The sequence below is a fragment of the Carassius carassius genome, chromosome 24, assembly GCF_963082965.1.
Source record: "Carassius carassius chromosome 24, fCarCar2.1, whole genome shotgun sequence".
Classification (NCBI taxonomy): Eukaryota; Metazoa; Chordata; class Actinopteri; order Cypriniformes; family Cyprinidae; genus Carassius; species Carassius carassius.
The window spans coordinates 20910607-20917580 of NC_081778.1; positions in this window are offsets into that span (position 1 = coordinate 20910607).

Here is a 6974-nt window from a genome sequence, read left to right on the forward strand (position 1 = left end):
TAAGGATTAAACCTGCTCATCAATGTTATAAGGTATGCAGAAAATAAGGTACAAAAAGCTGTCACTGGGGCAGTATCTTTTCAAAAGGTACAAATATGTTAAATTTAGGTAGTAATATGCACCTTTAAGGTACTATTAATAAGGTACAAAGGTGTACCAGCCCAGTGACCGTTTTTGTACCCTTTTTTCTGAGAGTATTGTTAACTAAATGATTTAAAAAAAATAATAATAATAATTGAAATGAAGCTGAAGTAAAATATTAATATTAGATAAAATTAAACTAACTAAAATTAAAAAAAGTTTAAGTTGAACTCCTTAAAGTACTAAAACTAAATCTGAAATAAATATAAATTAAGGCTAAATAGAAATACTGAAAAAGGAATAAAAAAGACAAATGCACATAACAAAATTACTAAAATGTAAATGAAAACTGAAAATATAAAAATAAAAGCTAACTCAAATACTATAAAAAAACAATAAAACAACACTTTTGCACAGCCCTAACGGCTTAATGTACTGTCAGTATGCTAATTACAAATGCAGATCTATGCATACTAATAATTTAAGGTCCTATTTATTTGTGCACAAAAATGCTTCTAGAAACAGCAAGAGGCAAGATGACATGAGAGACAGTTATGAAAACCAGCAGACAATCCTGACACAAGCACATGGTCAGATCAGTGGAAATGTCCCAGCAGATGCCAGTCCCTACAGTCTATGAGGGACGCCTGATAGCTAGAACAGAGAGATGTGCAAATCTGCAGCATGAGCCTCTGTTCTGCACTTTCTTTTCTCCTGTAGTAACTCTTTCTCTGCCATATTCATCACATTGTTACACACAACCACCACATTCCAATATAACAATGAGATTCCCCAGGGTAAATGTCTCGGTCACTACCCAGAGTGCTATCTCAAAAATCAGTGGAAACTGCTGGGAATTCATGACAAAAGTATACCCAGATAAAATCTGCAGATATTCTATGGAATTCTGTTGAGTTCTGCTGGTGAGGGTCTCAAGAACATGACTTGGTGGAGATTTAACACACATTTAGCAAATTACAAGACATGATAGGTTTCATCCAGAATTTTTCCACAACATGGAATTCAGACACACTCACTTGGGTCGCATTACACTACTAAAACCTTCCTAAAAAAATGACATCGGATTCATGTAATTTTTAGATTATTTTTTAAAGTCATCAGGGACATTGTGATTAGTACCAGTAATGTTAAATCACAATATTACATAACACACACCATACACTTTCTACTGCAGCCCAAATGACTAAATCAGGTATAATTAAGAGAACACCCTGGAATCAAGTAGGATATATTTAAGTAAAATTACAGTTTGTTGAAACTGATGAGTCATGCATTGAGAATGAACATAGAAATCTTTCTATTCATAAACACCGAACAAAATGCTGTTGCTATGGACTAGAGTAACCACCGTAGAAGATGAAATGTCAGGAATAGTGACTCACACAGCTGCCGAATCCCAAGATCAGGAGATGTTTGCATGCGTCTAATGATCCAGCATACGCTGCTGTCTAATATGGGCCTTACTAGCAGTGCAGATGGACTGTGCAACGCCCTCTACCGACCACTCAATAGAAACTACCATGGTGACCAAATACAAAATACACCAAAATACAGGAGCTCATACAGTTATTGTGCCTTGCGTTATTGTTCTTCCAACTACATTAAAATTACTAAACAAATATAGGATTTGTTTTCAGTGTTTACACTACATGCTATTACTTATTATCTTATTATACTTATTATCTGCTGCTACTTATTATTAGCAACTCTAAAAAAATAAAATAATAATAAATAATAATAAATAAATAAAAACAGAGTTGGGCTGCTAATCATTTTTGTGAAAACCGTGATACATTTTTTAGGATCCTTTTTAATCGAATAGAAAGTTCAAAATAATTTTTTTTATATATATATATAAATAAAACCTTTCTGTATTTACAGTCACTATGTCAATTTAATACATTTCAGCTGAATTTTAAAAAGTTTTAAATTCTTTAATAAGCTTACTGACCCCGATTTTTCCAGCAGTAGTGTACATGTAAAAAATTAAATTGATAGGCCTATATTAATTAAATTTAGTTCCCATATGTATTTATTTATGTTATTTACTTAATGTAGCTAATAAAGTACATACATTTATGAATAAATATTCATACATTACGATGTGACTAGAGGGGTCCTCTTTGTGATACTATTTCCTCTTTTCATGGGTTTCTGGTTATACTAACTTTATTTGGTTGGCAAAATAAATAATAATAATAATAATAAAATACTATATTAATATTTTACCGCAAAACTGCATTTATCTTTATGGTTTAGTATTCAAGTGACCTCTGCTGCTGTGCTGACGACGAGGAGTCTCGTTCAAGACTTTCCTCCAGCTTCTCAGGTTCACTGAACTAGTGTCTCTCCCGCTGATGGCAGCATCAACACAGACAGTGAAAATGAATGGTTCTGAAACTCTCGTAAATCTCAAACGCAAAAAGAAAATGTTTAGAAAGAAATGGCATATTGCAAAAGATACAAAAAAATAAAAACAATAAAATACATGACATTTCCATCCAATACGCCTTATAATAATGATACATGATAATTAACATTAACAGTAATTACAAGTATACTGCATCACCTTACAGAGGCAGTTCACTGCTCTTCAATAATTACTCTCGTTCAATAGGCCTACATCCACTACTGTTCAGTGTTTCAATCTTGTTTTATATTAGTTTGAATTTTAATTATGTGGTAGAATAAGGTTTGAAAAGTCTCTGAAACCCAAAAAGTATATATATATTTTTTTCAAAGTAGAGATGGTAATGATGGGTGTTCAAACTGAAAAGTTATGCCTGGGGACCCGTTTCAGTGTTTTTAACCTCAGTTATTTTTATACTTAGGAAAAATAGAATCTGAAATCACTCCTTTATTGCTCTTTAAAATGACCAAGGTTGAACAACCAACAAGTCACTTCACCCATCATTGATGAGAGTATTCTCCACACAGATGCAACACATGTGTAACAAGGTTTGATAAATAAAGGGTGTTAGGGAGGAAAGGCTTTGCATTGTGCTTTAGGGACAGGCATGACCACACACTGTCTATTAACAGCCAGAACAGAGCATTGATGGCTCTAAGATAAAATTGGCTGTGGGTGTGTTTGATGAGAAAAACGTTAAGTAAATGTGACAAATATTGAATAATTTGACACTTAGTTTATCCTTTGTGATTAGTGTCTGTAAATCCAACTATTCTCAGATGGTCTCTTAACTGTCAGAAAGTGCATGGGCTTGATGTTGATGAATAGAAGTTTAATTGTCAGAAATGTGGGATTTCTGTCGACATGGGAGGTTTTAATCACAGACTAAGTTCTTGTCTAGACCGGCCTTTCAACTTCTAATTACACTTGCCTTTAGAGCTTACATCACTGAAAAATGTACTGCAGATTTAAGGGTGCAATACATGAACAAATAATGGATCAAACAAAACAAATGATCTTTTGTGTTTCATGTTTCTAAATGACCCTCTTTATGAAATGTTGTTGGGTCATGTAGAGGCTTAGATAACAGTTTTTTCTTCTGTCAACCTTTGCCTGGAACAGACTAATCATGTTTGTCTGACAACTATCAAAATACTCTTTTGTTGTGCAACTGTAATACTTCGAAATATCCTTTGGAAAAGTGGAAAAGCTACATCTGAAACAATATGAAAAACATTTTACATACAGTGTTGTAGTATTGTCATACTTTATATCATATTTGTAACTTTCTTAGAGAAATGATTCATATAATGTTCATTATAGTGACCCATGGTACAGAGTCTCCACCTCATTAGTGCTAAAAGCTGCTTTTCATTCCTCTTTTATCCTTTCTTCTGGTTCATGCATGATCCAGAGTTTTTCACTCTCCCTCACTATCTTTTTACATGTTCTGTAAGCAGTAGATGATAGAAAACGTCCTTTTTTCATGAAGACGTCATCATGAATAGGACATGATGAAGGATACGAAACATGACCTACGCTCAAACAACCCAACCGGGCCCACTGTATGTAAAATTATGTGAGCTATATGATTTGTTGTCAGGAATTGTGGTATTTATTAGGGATGCACCAATATAAAATTCTGTCTGGTAGAGTCAAGATGATTATTGTTTTCATTTTATGGCTGATTAACCAAAAAATGTCCAGTACTGCTTTATTAAAATGATATATTATTGTATCTAAATAAACTATTCAATTTTCATTTTAAGTTTAAAGTTTCAGCAATTTTGTTGTGTTTTTGTAATTTTTATTAGCTGTTTTAATCTATACAGTTTTTATTAATTTTATTTCATTTTGTTTTGTTTTTAGTACACAGAGTTGAACTAAATAAAAATGAGAGCAACTAGCTGAAATAACATAAGTTTACATTTTTATATTTTATTTTGCTTCAGTTAATATTTATTTTATTCCAAGTAACTTGACAATTTGTCCTCAAATTTTTCATGGTTTAAGTTTAGTTATAACTATAATAACCTTTTTTCTTAAGGTCTTAATATTTCCTTTTCCAAATGTTTAGAGCAGACATTGATGTCAATAACAGTGCTGCATCCTCAAGCTGTATTGTGTATTTTAAGCATATTGTGTTGGTATTTAAGGTTTTATAAGCGATTTTTATGAAAAGGTATGCAGAAAAGATCCTGCTGCCTCAAAGATTTCACTGGAATAAGTCTCCTGAGATATCATGTCGATCTTTGAGATAGCCCAAGTCACATAGCGACATAAAAAGTGATCAATCTCATTTTAACTGACCATTCAACTTACAAGATTGGCCATGCAATTACTTTACTGGAAGTCACACAACCTGGCAACCTTCTTGTCTGCAGTTCAATACCACAAGTGAATTCCAGTCCCTAATGAGTACAGAAACATACTTTGCTCACAATGGTACCAGTCAATCTGGTACTAAAATCTGTCTTTGTCCCTGAAATGTTCCCGTTATTTGTCTGTCATGTTTTTTTTCAGAAGCCTAATTAGAAATCTCATTCCCCCCTCAGCTATTCAACAACCATTCTGTATCTGGTAGGCACCACAAAAAAAAATTGATTATGATGATATATTAGAGAAACTAATACATACTTAAAGTATCTCACAATCAGCCCATGCACCTGATGAGCTGTGCTCAGCACTTTAACCAGGAAGGTTATGCTTGCTTATTAAATGTGAACCAAAAATTGTCTGTTTTTATCATATGCTCTGTTTGTTTGTGTCTCAGTGTTGTGTTCTGAGCATCTAGTCACATCTTCTCATTAGAACACCCTTCTTCTTAAAATTAAGCTTTTTAAATCTCAGAATACATGTTTTTCATCTTTTGTTTTTTGCAGTTCCCCAAATAGTGCTTACAAGTAACATATTGATTTTAAAGTGCTTTGTTGCCATTAAAAATGCTTGTTGTTTCATTCTCTGATAGGTGTCCACTGATTATTGCACCCGGTCATGTCAATTCACCACAGTAACCGATGTAAAAACAGACATACAGACATGCACATACGCACACATAATCCTAAATGAGACAGAAATCATCCATCTCTCAACCATCTTGGACTCTATAATTCTCTATTTCAGGTTGTCAGACGTGACGCTGAACATTAGGTCAGAAGTCACATCCTGTGTGGAGCTTGTTATGAAAAACTGACTCAATGTGAGAAGCCCTCACCCAGAGAGATTGTTTCTTACCATTTTTCTTAGCTGCTCCAAAGGTCAACAGGTAATTTATGCCCTCAGAAAGAGAGTATATTTTGAAAATACACCCACACAATCAATGTCACCAGCAGTGCAGAACTTGCTTAGGAATGGCAGCATCTGCACACACAGTGAGGCCAAGACTTTTGGACAACGGCCTGGTGTCAAGAAGGGCAGCAAAGAAGCCACTTCTTTCCAAGAAAAACATCAAGGACAGACTGAAATCCTGCAGGAAGTACAAGGATTGGACAGCGGAAGACTGGTGCAAAGTTATTTTCTCTGATGAAACTCCCGTCCGACTGTTTTGGAAAGCTGGAAAATCCATTGTTAGGAGAAGAAAAGGTGAACGATAGCATGAGTCCAGTAACGTGCCAAGAGTGAAGCATCCTGAGACCATCCATATGTGGGGTTGCTTTTCAACCAAGGCACACAGTTAAATCTCCAGTGTTGAAATCCCTGTATTATGACTTTCAGAGTAAAGAGTTAAAAGTTGTGGTGTTGGATTTCAAAAGATTAATACTAGCTTGTGTAAACGGCACCCTCTGGCCGGTGTAAAAATGGAGAGTAATCCTTATGAAGACCGCTGAGTGTAATTAGTCACATCCGGGACATTTTCTCGTGTGCGAGCCTTACACGTCTGAAATATTTTTCAAAGATGCCATTTTCTTTGTTCGCGAATGTGAAGTGGATGTCTTGCTTGGCTAAAAATGGCTGAGAAACGCATCTTGTCATGCTGAAAAAAAAGAAGTCTAGAGAAGAGAAAAAGACTTCTCTCCAAGGAGGTCCTAACACCATCACAGACTTTGATTAGTGAGCATTAACATGTATTCTGCATTTATGGTAATGAATGGAATGCTGTTCTTTAACCTGATAAATGTCAGCATTATTAAATCTTATGACATTAAGAGTACATTAACCAAATAAGAATGTTTTTTGTGTCTTTACCCTGATGTGTTTTGACATTATGATGTTTAATTGTTGTAAGTTTACATACAAAGTATGTTCTTTTTTTATTATTGTTTTGAACTGAAACATTGAAAGTGAAGACATTTTGGTGCAGGGAAAAAATTACAAAGTTTCAATAAATTAAATAAATGTAAAAATTTTATTGTTTTGTGGGTTTATTTATTTTTATATATTTTCACCTGAACACTGGGGCAGTGTTGACCAGTTAATCCATGAGTGTTAACTGTGAACACCAACTTTGATGTTTTCATCATCC